The following is a 16084-nucleotide window of genomic DNA, read 5'->3' on the forward strand; positions in this document are numbered from 1 at the left end:
TTGGTTGCCTTCCATTTCTTTGGCCTCTCCCTCCGTTCAAGTTCATTGTTTATTTTAGATTTTTGTTTAATAAATTTATTAAGATTTAGTGTTCGAAGTTCAAGTTTATCATTGTCCTCATCACTTGAGTCATTGCTCAAGTGGTATTCATTTGTTCGGGGTTTCAAATCTTTCCTGTTCTTTGGAAGGTGATTTTGTTCATCATGTGCATTGTGCACCATTTCATATGTCATCAACAAACCAATTAGTTCTTCAAGTGGAAAAATATTTAAATCTTTTGTTTCTTGTATTGCGGTTATTTTAGAATCCCACCTTTTTGGAAGGGATCTTAAGATCTTGCTTACGAGATCAAAATTCGAAAAAGATTTACCAAGAACTCTTAGAATATTGACGACATCCGTGAAACGGGTGTACATGTCGCCTATAGTCTCGCTTGGTTGCATTTGAAAAAGCTCAAAATCATGCAATAAAATGTTAAATTTCGAGTCTTTGACTCTACTAGTTACCTCGTGCGTGATTTCATGTGTTCGCCAAATATCGAAAGCCGTTTCGCACGTAGAAATTCGATTGAACTCATTTTTGTCCAAAGCACAAAATAAGGCATTCATAGCCTTTGCGTTTAAAGAAAAATACTTCTTCTCCAAATCCGACCATTCGTTCATCGGTTTAGAGGGAAGTTGAAAACCGTTTTTAACGATATTCCACAAATCCAAATTCATAGAAATCAAGAAAACTCTCATTCGAGTTTTCTAATAAGGGTAGTCCAATCCGTTAAACAACGGTGGACGAAAGACCGATAAGCCCTCTTGAAAGCCATGAAGAGCCATTTCTCTCGGGTGTAAATCCGAAATGAGAAATACCGTGCTCTGATACCAATTATTAGGATCGGAGCGGCACTAAGAGGGGGGGGGGGTGAATTAGTGCAGCGGTGAAGTGCGATAAACTTTTCACGATTTAAACACTTTTCGGAAACTTCATACGATAAAAGCAACGTTTTCGTTTAAAACCGTTTCGATTGCGTTTTAACTTGAAGAGATAAGTAAGACGGAGACAAAGCAGTATAGCATTAAAGTGCAAATGGTTTACAGTAATATGAATGACAATAAGTAAATGCAAACCAGAGATTACGCCGATTTTATAGTGGTTCGGTCAAATGACCTACATCCACTTGCGAGGCCCCTCTTCGATGAGGCTCCCACCTTCCACTAGCAAATCTCTTGAAAGGGAAGGGTAAATACCCCTCTTACAACTTTTACAAGCGGTTCACTCTCTTACAGATTTTCAGCAAGAAAGAAGGAGGTGAACACTAGCAAATTGAAAACAAGACTAGCAAAGACTATTCTAAGACTTTTCTTTCAATCACTTGCTGCTCAAAAAGTTATATTCTCAGCTGAGACTTGAGGGGTATTTATAGGCCTCAAGAGGATTCAAATTTGGGCTCTGAAAATTTGAATTCTCTTATGTTCCCGATGCTAGCGGTGCCACCGCCCAGCCAAGCGGTGCCACCTCCCAGCACTCGGGTGCTGGGCGATGCCACCGCCCAGCCTAGGCGGTGCCACCGCCTCGGCCAATTCAGCTCACTGGTTGGGCTCCAAACTTGGCCCAAACCAGTCCGAACTCAGGCCCAATTGGCCCCTACTTGGGTTATAGGATTAATACCTAATCCTAATCCTAATTAACATGCTAACTATGAATTTAAAGACATTTTCTAAGCTATTACAAAGTCCATAAGTCAAGACTTCTTCTAGCGAGCTTCCGACGAACTTCCGGCGGTCTTCCGATAAACTCTCGGAAACCATTCTGCGGATTCCCGGCAAGCTCCTAGACTTCACGATTTGATCTTGGCGAGTTCCGATGAGCTTCTTCGGCAAGCTCCGATCTTTCTCGGCGAGCTCCGCAAACTTCCAACGAACCTTCCGGCGAGCTTCCGAAAAACCCTTCGGCAAGCTCCCTACTCATTCTTGGCTAGTTCCGGCAGCATTCCCAACGAACTTTCGGACTTTCGTCGAACTCTCGAACTCGTAACGAATCCTTCGCGCTTGACTCCAGCACTTTGTTTCGCTTTATATCTTCATCGTTATCGTAGTTAATCCTGCACACACAAACCAAAACTCAACTCCGATCTACACAATTATTACAACGTAAATTGACATTCTGTTGCCCGGCACGTCATTGGTTGGCGCTTCATTCGATTCTTCGGTACATCGTCCTCTCTTGCGGCTTGTTGCCCAATCGGCGGTTGACCTCCGCAACCCCGATATCCTTGGCGCAATTTCGCTCTCCTTGGCCCGATGCCCGACGTCCGAAGCATTCAGCCATCCAATATCCTGACATGATCTCTTCCGGCGCAACGTCAATTCCTCCTGCGTCAACTATCTAAACCTGATCGAGTAGACCTGCATCGCTCAAAATATAGTTTAAATCATAAACACATATCAAGTGGTTTCATCATCAAAATACGAGATTCAACAAGGACTAGATACACTACTAGGACTATGGAATCACTGTTTGATAAATAAGGCATCATCAACCATCTAGTATTCTATGAGTGGATCAATCAGTGAACTCATTCTCTAATGAGCACTTTCACTATATCCTTAGTGTCCCTATATGAGTAGCTATGTGGTAGAACCCTTGTAGATTCTAAACTTGGGGTTGATCTCTTTAGGGGATCGGCCTCCTTGGAACTCTATAGGGGTTCCTCCCTCCAAGTTGCTACTCAAAGGCTGCAGAAAAGATTCATCTATTGCTTAAGAAAAGAGAAGGAATACATGACTATTTATAGGGCTTCTAAACCCTAACTCCTAATAGGACTCTTACTTAAGACTCCTATTTCTAAACAACTCCTAATATGACTCCTACTCAAGACTCCTACGTCTAACCAACTCCTAATATGACTCCTTCTCAAGACTCCTATTCCTTTACAACTCCCTATTCTTCTCTAAGAAATAACCTCCTAACCCTAGCCGGCCTCTTCACCTCTTTAATAGGGGGTGACTTACGTAGGTTTTACATGAATGTCCCTCTCAATTAGGACTCTCCTACCCTCTTCAAATCAGCCTTGTCCTCGAGGCTGATGATTCATGAATTTTGGGAATTTGATCTTCAAGTGGCATCTTCTGTTAGTAGGTTTGCCCACTATATTAGCAATTCAGTAGTGGATCGTCGTCGTTGAGTCACGATCTGTCGATCAAAAATAGCACTTGGCTGAGTCTGAAGTTCTCCTTGGGTAGTCATATTTGGTGGGTGGCTTTGGGCTGTCTCCAAGCACCTATTTATAACTTTCGTCTGGCCATCGATTTGTGGGTGATATGCCATACTCCTTTTCCATTTAGTACCCTATATATGGAATAACTTTGTCCAAAATCTGCTCGTGAAGATGCAAGTAGAATTTATCATAAGCACAATGCGTCTTTTATAGTGTAATTCTTTTGAGTCCCGATTGTAATGAGCCATGGGGCTTGGTGCTTCCTCCAATTTTTTTATAATCTTACTAGTATTTGAATCTTCTTGCCATTCCATCTTAATATCCTCAAGGAAATCACTGGTCGGAAGTGAAACAGCCGAAACTTCAACTTGCTCGGGTAGCTGCGAAAGCGCATCTACAAGAACATTCTCTTTCCCCTTTTTGTAAGTTATTTCATAATCAAATGCAAGAAGTTTTGTTACCCATTTTTTCTGCTCAGGGGATGGTATCTTTCGCTCCAAAAAGTACTTGAGGCTTTTATGGTTAGTTTTAATTTGAAATCGTCGACCAATCAAGTAGGGTCTCCACCTCGTTGCTGCGTGCACAATGGCGAGCATCTCCTTATCATATGTTGACTTATTTTGATGGGAGGGAGATAATGCCTTGCTAGTATATACGAGTGGTTGACCATCTTGCATGAGAATGGCTCCAATTCCGACTCCAGATGCGTCAGCCTCAATAATGAAGGGTCGGTTAAAATATAGTAGTGTTAGCACCGGCGTCGACGTCATGGTTGCCTTAAGTTTGTCGAAGGCAGCGGAGGCTCTGTCCGACCATTGGAAGACATCTTTTTTTAGTAAGGAAGTAGGTGGTGCACTGATCTTGCCATAGTTTTTTACGAACTTGCAGTAGTAGCCTGTTAAACCCAGAAAGCCATGTAGCAATTTTACGTTCCTCGGGGTAGGCCAGTTTTGCATTGCTTCAATTTTGAAGGGGTCCACTATCACGCCTTCCTCTGATATGATATGCCCAAGATATTCCACCTTCTATTGAAGAAAGCAAAAATTCGTAATGGTTGTTGTGTGTTCAAAAGGTGGTTTTCGGTATGTCTTCTTTGCGCACTTATATTTGATGATACCCGGATCAAAGGTCTAGCTTTGTAAAGATTTGTGCTCCCTTTCATCTAGCAATTCATCTACTATTGGAATAAGGTATTTGTCCTTGATGGTTATGCCATTGAGAGCTCGATAATCAATGCATATTCGCCATGTTCCGTCCTTCTTGCGTACAAGTTGCACCGGTGAAGAGTAGAGGTTGCAACTTGGCCGAATAACTCCTGAAAGAATCGTTATATAATGATCATGCCGACGGGTAAGAGATAGGTTGTGCGGTTCATCAAATATAACTGAAAATTCAGCAAGCAAAGGAAGTAGGTTTGGATCTTCAAATTCTATTGGCTCTCTCTTAGTTTGCTACTCAAGTTGTACCAAAAGGCCGCTACATGCTTTATGCAAAACCTTCTTCATTTGTTGTGTGCAAATCGTCGTTATGTCGCCCCCACGTTTCCCGTTCAGTATCACCTGTTTCTCCTTACTGTAAAATTTCATAATTAGTTGCATAAAATTTCAAGAAATATCACCTAATGTCATCAACCATTTAATTATAAGCATGGCCTCATGATCATCAAGAGGGAGAAGGAAGTAATCTGCAATTATCTCTTGGTCCTGCATCAATAGTTTCTCCTGCGGGCGCCTACGATCACAATTCAAAATCCGTCCGTCGACGACCTTAACATCAAACCTGCTGCAATTCTCAATAGGTAAGGCCATCTGGATAGTAACCTTACTATTTAGAAAGTTAATAGAACTGCTTGTGTCGATGAGAACAGTGATCGGTTGTTCTTTGAGAAGGCCTCCAACTTTCATCGTTTGCGAGTTTGAGTAGCCGGCTAGTGCATGTACTGTAACTTCAGTCGGTTGTGGCTCTTCTTCTGCATCTTCTTCTTCATGTTCAAGGCTCTCTTCTAGATGTTCAATGACCTCTTCTTCTATTGGTTCAATCATAAGAAGTCTCCCTTTACTCCAGCGATGCTCACGGCTCCACGGCTCGTCACAATGCCAACATAACCCCTTCGCATATCGCTCCTGAAGCTCTTCTCTTGTTAACCTCTTTGGTGTAGGGACTTGGTCGATAGTAGGGGGGGCTGAGGACTTCAACAATACTGGTTGAGGAGCGACCCTAGTCCTCCGAGCTTCATGGTTCAATTGCTCCTCTTGATGTCGTGCGAAAGAGATGGCTGCCATAAGCGTATACGGTTGTCGCGCTTTAACTTCTCCTCGGATCTCCGGCTTCAAACCCTCAATGAAGGTCCTCAATAGCTATTTTTGAGACCAATCATGAGTTTGATTAGATAACCTTTCAAACCTAGTTTGGTACTCCTGAATGGTGGAGGTTTGTCGGATCTTTGCTAGTTGTCCGTCAATATTCTCGTAATCGGTTGGTCTGAAGCGGATTAGCAATCCTTCTTTGAATTGTCACCATGAAATAACTCCATAAGTATGTTCAAACCAGTCAAACCACTATATAGCATCCCCTTCAAGATGTATAGTTGTAATTTTCACCATAGATGTATCCGCGGTTTTATGGTACTGAAAATATCACTCCGCGCACGAGATCCAACCAATCGGGTCTCCTTCTTCCCATCTAGGGATGTCCACTCTCATGCATGGATAGTTGGGGTCAGTCATAGAGCTTCCCCTCTCTTGGAAGTCATATCTTTGGGTTTGGTTCGATTGGGCATAGCTCTCTCCTTGATGTGATTTCTTCGTGCTTAGTGGTCGGCCCAATTTGAGTTCGGTAAAGAGCGTCTGAATCTTATCCTCCATTCGCGCCTCGAAGGCTTCGAATTTAGTATTGATTACCTCCTCAGATGCCATAGTATATGCTGACAAATCTGTGATGTTAAGATCTCTTCTTTGTTGTCGGGTTAAAGGCATGTATTAGTTGAGAGAGGTGATGGTCGAAAGGGTTGGTAGATCGGTGGATGTAGGCTACGGTTTAGGCTTGTTTTGTGGCTATTTTGGGTGCAGTTTGAGGATGTGGTTTGGTGGAGTTTTAGGGCTATAGATGAAAGTTTTGGATCTGTGGTAGATGGTAGCAAAGGTTTGATAGAAATAAGTGGAAGTTGCAGCAAGTATGTGTTGTCTTGTAAGAGTAGAATTGTCGTCGAAGAAACAACGGTTTCTCGATGTAATTTCCACCAAAAACTTGTGAGAATTGAGGAGGGAATTGATAGCAAAATCATAGTTTATATGACAGCAAGGATATATAATTTAATCAAGAAAATTTCGGCAGTATAACAGTAAGGAAATTGGTGCAAGTTGCGATTGCAGAATTCTTGTCGAAAAATTTCAGCGGGTTACGATGAAAATTTACAGCAATATAAAATCAATTTTAGTGATGAATTTCTTAATAGATCAATCTTAGATAGAAGCCAAGATGATCTATGAAGTGTATAAGAAATTTCATTCAAAAAAGATTGCAAATAGATGGGTTAAGGCAACAATATGCGGCTGAAATTTTCTGCAGCACAAATTTTTAGGTATAGCAGATTGGACGTAAAAGATCAGTGGTTTATATTAAGAATTTTTTGATGAAACAAAAGGGAAATCCACTGTTAGGAAATGTCAAAGCTATCATAAAAATTTCGTAGAGATTTGGATAGAAACAATGTAGTATCAAGATCAAACAAGCAGTGCTATGCGGCTGAAATTTTACAGTGCAGATTTTCAAGTATAGCAGATTTGACGTAAAAGATCAATGGATTATATTGAGAATTTTTTGAAATAACCAAAGGGAAATCTGCTATTAGGAAGTGTCAAAGATGTCATAAAAATTTCATAGAAATTTGGATAGAAAAAGCATAGTAGCAAGATCAAACAGATGGTACTATACGGCTGGAATTCTGCAATGTATCTTTCGTCGTAGAGATGAAAACTTTGTGACGAAAGGTTTATGCAGCAATATAGGAACAGTTTTTTTTTTTTTTTTGGATTTTCGAATAAGGATAACTAAATTGCAGCAGCAGTAAGGTAGGAAACCAAAACCTGTTGCAATTCACGGGGAGATCAAAGGATGATCCGCGGTGGTGGAGATGATGGCGAAATTCGGCGATGATCTTTTAAGCAATTGTGGGAATTGCTTTGGGCGGTTGTGGAGGGCTGATGGATGGCAGTGGAAGGGCAACGAGATGCCAAGAATGCTGCTCTGATACCAGGTGGTAGAACCCTTGCAGATTCTAAACTTGGGGTTGATCTCTTTAGGGGATCGGCTCTATAGGGGTTCCTCCCTCCAAGTTGCTGCTCAAAGGCTGCAGAAAAGATTCATCTATTGCTTAAGAAAAGAGAAGAAATACATGACTATTTATAGGGCTTCTAAACCCTAACTCCTAATAGGACTCTTACTTAAGACTCCTACCTCTAAACAACTCCTAATATGACTCCTACTCAAGACTCCTACTTCTAACCAACTCCTAATATGACTCCTACTCAAGACTCTTATTCCTTTACAACTCCCTATTCTTCTCTAAGAAATAACCTCCTAACCCTAGCCGGCCTCTTCACCTCTTTAATAGGGGGAGGCTTAGGTAGGTTTTACATGAATGTCCCTCTCAATTATGACTCTCCTAGCTAGAGTCCTAACGCTATGAGATCAGCTGCCTCCATAATATGGATGGGTATATAGCACACTAGTCTCTCCGGTTATCTCGATATCCCTTTCGAGTAACATATGACCAAGATTATTTATAGTCTATATTTAAAGGTGAATCAGTTTCATTATTGTGATCTCATCACGATCCGATTCTCATTGCATAGATTTCTGGACATCACAATATATATGTATATATATATTTATATATGTATATATATATACATATATATATACATATATATATATACATATATATATACATATATATATATATACATATATGTATATTCATATATGTATATGTATATATACATATATAAATATATGTATATACATATATGTATATATATGCAACAAATAATATAAAGTGATAAAATATCAAAATATAATAAGTAAAAAGAATATGTGTCGTGTCACACGTGTCATTACTCACATTATTGACTTGTATGGCACCTATAACTGGCAAGTACTATCACTGATATTGGTGGTTTTACCATTAGTATAGGCGGTACAATCATTAAAAATATCGAAAAAGCACAAATAGTATTTTTCGGCTAACTCAAGTGGTACAACCTCTTGGGCCTGATAGTACCCACCACTTAAGCCTAGTTTAGGCCACCAATTTGGCTTTTTAACAAGTCCAATTTGGTTTTGATTCAAGCCCAATGGGTTCCTTAACAAGTTGGCATGGTTTGAACCCAATACTAACTCAAATTGGTCCAAAATTATCTTGATCAATGCTTTAACAAATCAACCACATATCCAATATATTTATAAAGCTTTCGGTATGTTGTACGCTCTTCTAACATATCATTCAATCTTTCGGCACTTCGTTCGAACCTCTAACACATCGTTCATTCCATTGGCATATCGCCTATTCCGCTAGAATATTGCCTTTCTAATGATATCTAATCTTTTGACATAATATTTAATCCTTCCAGCATAATGCCTAAATTTATAGTATGAAGTTCATGTTAGAACCCTTGCAGATTCAAAACTTGGGGTTGATCTCTTTAGAAGATCGGCCTCCTTGGAACTCTATAGGGGTTCCTCCCTCCAAGTTGCTGCTCAAAGGCTGCAGAAAAGATTCATCTATTGCTTATCAAAAGAGGAGGAATACATGGGTATTTATAGGGTTTCTAAACCCTAACTCCTAATAGGACTCCTACTTAAGACTCCTACTTCTAACCAACTCCTAGTAGGACTTCTACTCAAGACTCATATTCCTTTACAACTCCTAATTCTTCTCTAAGAAACAACCTCCTAACCCTAGCCGGCCTCTTCACCTCTTTAATAGGGGTCAGCTTAGGTAGGTTTTACATAAATGTCCCTCTCAATTAGGACTCTCCTAGTTGGAGTCCTAACAGACCCGCCCTCTTCAAATCAGCCTTGTTCTCGAGGCTGACGATTCATGAATTTTGAGAATTTGATCTTCAAGTCGTCATAGTTCTCCCAAGTGGCATCTTCTGTTGGTAGGTTCACCCACTGTATTAGCACTTTAGTTGTGGGTCATCGTCGTCAAGTCATGATCCGTCGATCAATAATGGTACTTGGTTAGGTCTGGAGTTCTCCTTGGATAGTTATAATTGGCGGGTGGCTTTGGGCTGTCTCCAAGCACCTATTTACAACTTCTGTCTGGCCGTCGATTTGTGGATGATATGCCATACTCCTTTTCAATTTTGTACCCTGCATATAGAATAACTTTGTCCAAAATCTACTCGTGAAGATGCAAGTAGAATTTATCATAAGCACAATGCGTCCCTTATAGTGCAATTTTTTTTTAGTCCCAATTGTAATGAGCCACGGAGCTTGGTGCTTCTTCCAAATTTTTTATAATCTTACTAGTCTCTGAATCTTCCTGTCATTCCATCTTAATATCCTCAAGGAAGTCGCTGGTCGGAAGTGAAACGGCCGAAACTTCAACTTACTCGAGTAGTTGCGAAAGCGCATCTGCAAGAATATTCTCTTTCCCCTTTTTGTAAGTTATTTCATAATCAAATCCAAGAAATTTTGTTACCTATTTTTGCTGCTCAAGGGATAATATCTTTCGCTCCAAAAAGTACTTGAGGCTTTTATGGTCAGTTTTAATTTGAAATCGTCGACCAATCAAGTAGGGTCTCCACCTTGCTGCTGCGCACACAATGGCGAGCATCTCCTTATCATATATTGACTTATTTTGATGGGAGAGAGGTAATGTCTTGCTAATGTATGTGAGTGGTCGACCATCTTGCATGAGAATGGCTCCAATTCCGACTCTAGATGCGTCGACCTCAATAATGAAGGGTCGGTAGAAATCTGGTAGTGTTAGCACTGGCATCGTCGTTATGGTTTTAAGTTTGTCGAAGGAAGTGGAGGCTCTGTCCAACCATTGGAAGACATCTTTTTCCAGTAAGGAAGTAATTGGTGCATTGATCTTTCCATAGTTTTTCATGAACTTGCGGTAGTAGCCTCTTAAACCCAGAAAGCCATATAGCAATTTTATGTTTCTCGGGGTCGGCTAATTTTGCATTGCTCCAATTTTGAAGGGGTCCACTGCCACACCTTCCTCTGATATGATATGCCCAAGATATTCCACCTTCTGTTGAAGAAAGCAAAAATTCATAGTGGTTGTTGTGTGTTCAAAAGGTGGTTTTCGGTATGTCTTCTTCGCATGCTCGTATTTGATGATACCTGGATCAAAGGTCCAACTTTGTAAAGATTTGTGCTCCCTTTCATCTAGCAATTCATCTATTATTGGAATAAGGTATTTATCCTTGATGGTTATGCCATTGAGAGCTCGGTAATCAACATATATTCGCCTTGTTCCGTCCTTCTTGCATACAAGTAGCACCGGTGAAGAGTAGAGGTTGCAACTTGGCCGAATAACTCATGTTTCGAGCATCTCTTTTACAATCCTTTCTATTTCATCCTTCTAGAGATGTGGATACTAATATGGCTGAGCATTTGCTGAAGATTTGCCTGGAAGAATCGTTATACAATGATCATGCCGACGGGTAAGAGGTAGGTTGCGCGGTTCGTCAAATATATTTGAAAATTCAACAAGCAAAGGAAGTAGATTTGGATCTTCAAATTCTGTTGGCTCTCCTTTAGTTTGTTGCTCAAGTTGTACCAAAAATCCGCTGCATTCTTTATGCAAAACCTTCTCCATTTGTTGTGTGCAAATCGTTGTTATGTCGCCCCCACGTTTCCCGTGCAATGTCACTTGTTTCTCCTTACTGTAAAATTTCATAATTAGTTTCATAAAATTTTAGGAAATATCACCTAATGTCATCAACCATTTAATTTTGAGCATGGCCTCATGATTGTTAAGAGGGAGAAGGAAGAAATCTGCAATTATCTCTTAGTCCTGCAGCAATAGTTTCTCCTGCGGGCGCCTACGATCACAATTCAAAATCTGTCCGTCGGTGACCTTAACATCAAACCTTCAGCGATTCTCGATAGGTAATGCTATCCGAACAGCAAGCTTACTATTTAGGAAGTTAGTAGTACTACTCATGTCGATGAGAACAGTGATCGATTATTGTTTGAGAAGGCCTCCAACTTTCATCGTTTGCAGGTTTGAGTAGCCGGCTAGTGCGTGTACTGTAACGTTTGTCGGTTGTGGCTCTTCTTTATGTTCAAGGTTCTCTTCTGAATGTTCAATGACCTCTTCTTCTATTGGTTCAATCATAAGAAGTCTCCCCTTCATTATTTGCGGGTTTGAGTAGCCAGCTAGTGTGTGTACTGTAACGTTGGTCGGTTGTGGCTCTTCTTCCGTATCTTCTTCGTTATGTTTAAGGCCCTCTTTTGAATGCTTAATGACCTCTTCTTCTACTAGTTCAATCAAAAGAAGTCTCCCTTATCTACAGCAATGCTTGTAACTCTACGGCTCGTCACAATGCCAACATAACCGCTTCGCAGATTGCTCCCGAAGATCTTCTCTTGTCAACTTCTTTGGTGCAGGGACTCGATCGACAATAGGGGGGGGGGGGGGGCTAAGGGCTTTAGTATTTCTGGTTGAGAAGCAACTCTTGTCCTCCAAGCTTCATGATTCAATCGCTCCTCTTGATGTCGTGCGAAAGAGATGGCTGCCATAAGCGTGTATGGTTGTCGTGCTTTAACTTCTCCCTGGATCTCTGGCTTCAAGCCCTCAATGAAGGTCCTCAATAGCTATTTTTTAGACCAATCATGAGTTTGATTAGATAAACTTTCAAACCTGGTTTGGTACTCCTGAATGGTGGAGGTTTGTCGGATCTTTGCTAATTGTCCGTCAATATTCTCGTAATAGGTTGGTCTGAAGCGGATCAGCAATCCTTTTTTGAATTATCATCATAAAGGGACTCCATAAGTGTGTTCAAACTAGTGAAACCACTGTATGGCATCCCCTTCAAGATGTATAGCTGTAATTTTCACCATAGATGCGTCCGCGGTTTTGTGGTACCAAAAATATCGCTCCGCACGCGAAATCCAACCAATCGGGTCTCCTTCTTCCCATCTAGGTGTTGAATCTCGTATTTTGATTATGAAACCACTTGATATGTGTTTATAATTTAAACTGCATTTTGAGTGATGCAGGTCTACTCGATCAGGATTATACAGTTAACGCAGGAAGAGATCACGTCAGGATATTGGATGGCTGAATGCTTCGGACGTCGGGCATTGGGCCAAGGAGAGCGAAATTGCGCCAAGGATATCGGGGTTGTGGAGGTCAACCGTCGATTGGGCAACAAGCCACAAGAGAGGACGATGAACCGAAGAATCGGACGAAGCGCCAACCAATGACGTGCCGGGCAACAGAATGTCAATTCGCATTGTAATAATTGTCTAGATCGGAGTTGAGTTTTGGTTTGTGTGTGCAGGATTAACTACGATAACGATGAAGACATAAAGAGAAACAAAGTGTCGGAGTCAAGCGCGAAGGATTCGTTGGGAGTTCGAGAGTTCAACGAAAGTCCGAAGGTTCGTCGGGAATGCTGCCGGAACTAGCCGAGAATGAATAGGGAGCTTGCCGAAGGGTTTTTCGGAAGCTCACCGGAAGGTTCGTTGGAAGTTCGCGGAGCTCACCGAGAAAGATCGGAGCTTGCCAAAGAAGCTCATTGGAACTCGTCAAGATCAAATCGTGAAGTCTAGGAGCTTGCCGGGAGTCCGTAGAATGGTTTCCGAGAGTTTATCGGAAGACCGTCGGAAGTTCGCCGGAAGAAGTCTTGACTTACGGACTTTGTAATAGCTTAGAAAATGTCTTTAAATTCATAGTTAGCATGTTAATTAGGGTTAGGATTAGGTGTTAATCCTATAACCCAAGTAGGGGCCAATTGGGCCCGAGTTCGGACTTGTTTGGGCCAAGTTTGGAGCCCAACCAGTGGGCTGAATTGGCCTAGGCGGTGGCACCGCCCAGACTGGGCGGTGGCACCGCCAGTCCACTATCAGTGTCAGACACTAACAGGCGGTGTCACCGCCACTAACAGGCGGTGGCACCGCCACTGACAGGCGGTGGCACCGCCGGCCTCGGAAACCAAAGAGAATTCAAATTTTGGAGCCCAAATTTGAATCCTCTTGAGGCCTATAAATACCCCTCAAATCTCAACTGAGATAACAACTTTTTGAAAAGCAATAGTTTGAGTTAAGAGCCTTAGAATAGTCTTTGCAAGCCTTGTTTTTCATATTGCTTAAGTGTTCACCTCCTCCCATCTTGTTGAAAAGAATTGTAAGAGTGTGAACCACTTGTAAAGGTTGTAAGAGGGGTATTAGTCCTTCCCCTACAAGAAATTTGTTAGTGGAAGTTGGAAGCCTCTTCGAAGAAGGCTTCGCAAGTGGATGTAGGTCATTTTGACCGAACCACTTTAAAAACTACTGCGTTATCTGGTTTGCATCCTACTCTTGCCATTTACATACTGCAAACTTCTCTACTTAGTTACTACGCTTCCATACGTTTCTAAGTTATCAAGCTTCTAAAATCGGCTTCCATTGATATTGCTTTTCATCGTACGAAAGATTTATCAAAACCGAAGTTTTAATCCGCTGCACTAATTCACCCCCCCTCTTAGTGCCGCTCCGATCCTAACAATTGGTATCAGAGCCCGATATTTCTCATTTCGGATTTACACCCGAGAGAAATGGCTATTCATGGCTTTCAAGAGGGCTTATCGATTTTTCGTCCACCGTTGTTTAACGGATTGTACTACACTTATTGGAAAACTCGAATGAGAGTTTTCTTACTTTCTTTGGATTTGAATTTATGGCACATAGTCGAAAATGGATTTGAAATGTCTTCTCTTCCAATGAACCATTGGAATGATTTGGAGAAGAAGATGTTTTCTTTAAACGCAAAGGCTATGAATGCCTTATTTTGCTCTTTGGACAAAAATGAGTTCAATCGAGTTTCTTTGTGCGAAACGACTTTCGAGCACATTCTTGAAATCACACATGAAGGCACTTCTAGAGTTAAAGATTCGAAAATCAACATTTTAATGCATGATTTCGAGTTTTTTCGAATGAAGCCGAGCGAAACCATTGTTGACATGTACACCCGTTTTACGGATGTCATTAATGGTTTACAAGCTCTTGGCAAATGTTTCTCGAATTTTGAACTTGTTAGTAAAGTTTTACGATCACTTTCTAAAGCTTGGGAATCAAAAGTAATGGCAATACAAGAAACAAAAGATTTAAATATTTTTTCACTTAAAGAACTTATCGGCTCATTGATGACATATGAAATGGTGCGCAATGCACATGATGAACACAATGAACACTTGAACCACCTTCCAAAGAATAGGAAGGATTTGAAACTCTGGACAAATTAATACCACTTGAGTGATGACTCAAGTGATGAGGACAATGATGAACTTGAACTTCGAACACCAACTCTTAATACGTTCATTAAACAAAAATCTAAAATAAACAATGAACTTGAACAGAGGAAGAGGCCAAAGAAAAGGAAGGCACCCATGGACAAATCAAGAACTTCCAAAGGTGAAACGGCGAATTGGGCTTTGACGGGCTTCGACTACAAGGTAAGCAACTCAACTCTCTTGAATTATTTTGAAATTACTTGAAGTTGTTCATGAGTGCTTAATTCAGATAGTAGGAATAAGAAATAAAAAAATTATTTTACAAAAATTATATCCTGTTTTTCTTTTTAGCATCTTTGAAAAACTAAAAAATTTGATCATGAAAAGTATATTGCTAAGATTTCATGCATGTTATGTTTTGAAATGTTGAATGATGTATGCAACATTATGGATGATAGTTATATGATATGTGATAATGCTTAGGATTAATTCACGCATGTGTATTTTGAGGATTTTATATTATGCATGAGTTTTTGAAGTAAATGTTGATTTGATACTCTCATTTTGGATTAACATGTTTTTGGTTTAATCATTTTTATGACGAATTAAGATGACATTCTCATGACATATTAAGATGACATAGTGCATGTACATCTATGTATGAATTTCTTGATAGTCTTTTGACGATAGATGTGATATCATGATGTTTTATTTTTGATGTGTTTGGTCTTGATGGCTTTATGACAAAACTTATGTTTTGATTTTAAATGATGATACATGTTTTCACAAAAAGACTTGAACACCCTCACATGAAATCAATTGTATGAAATGGAAATGAATTTTATATCCTATCGAGATTAATGAATTTAGTTTACCAATCTTGTGAATCTCATGAAAATAAACATGATGAATATTTTGAAAACAAATGAGTGTATCATGCATTTGGTCTTAATGATTTCTCTTGAACATACTTTTTGAAATCATACTTGATAATGAATATCAAGATATTAAAAGGATGTTATCATGGAATCATGCTTGATAATTTATTTTACGAAATTTACCTTTCTATCTTGAATGTTGACATTTTTTTTTAAAGCAAAGGCATGCTTATAAGAAGCAAATCACATGAATAGAAATTTATAAAAATGAAATGTAATCCTCTATCTTATTGATTTTTCAATAAATCTATGCTTGTCATATATGAATTTATTAAATGTAATTTTAAAGATGATTTCAGATTTGACAAATGCTTGATTCGTATTTATGACATAAGATACATTTTAAATATGAATCATGCTTCAATCATGTTAAATGCTTCAATCATTTTCTATCTCTAGAGTTCTCGATTTTGATGAAATACAAGTGATAAATTCATTTATGATATCTTGTAAATCACTTGAATTATGAATGAGTTTTTTTT

This window comes from Musa acuminata, chromosome BXJ1-2 (genome assembly GCF_036884655.1).
Source record: "Musa acuminata AAA Group cultivar baxijiao chromosome BXJ1-2, Cavendish_Baxijiao_AAA, whole genome shotgun sequence".
In the NCBI taxonomy this organism is placed as follows: Eukaryota; Viridiplantae; Streptophyta; class Magnoliopsida; order Zingiberales; family Musaceae; genus Musa; species Musa acuminata.